The sequence below is a fragment of the Galeopterus variegatus genome, unplaced genomic scaffold, assembly GCF_000696425.1.
Source record: "Galeopterus variegatus unplaced genomic scaffold, G_variegatus-3.0.2 Scaffold28585, whole genome shotgun sequence".
NCBI lineage: Eukaryota > Metazoa > Chordata > Mammalia > Dermoptera > Cynocephalidae > Galeopterus > Galeopterus variegatus.
This window is the reverse complement of record NW_007754696.1, coordinates 5,349-5,566: the sequence shown is the minus strand read 5'-3', so window position 1 is coordinate 5,566 and position 218 is coordinate 5,349.

Sequence of the window (218 nt, the reverse complement as noted above, 5' to 3'; positions counted from 1 at the left end):
GTCAGATATTTGTAGTAATTTTTAAAATAATCTTTCATTATCTACTAATAAATTAAAATAAAGAAATAAAATATTAATTAATTAATTAATTAATTTAATACTCTTTAACGTACTCCTATATAGGAATTCAAGGATCAAATTTCTGCATATAGATTCTGTAATCAATTCAAGAACCTTCCAGAGTTTCTGGACCCCAATTTCCACACATATCCTGGAGG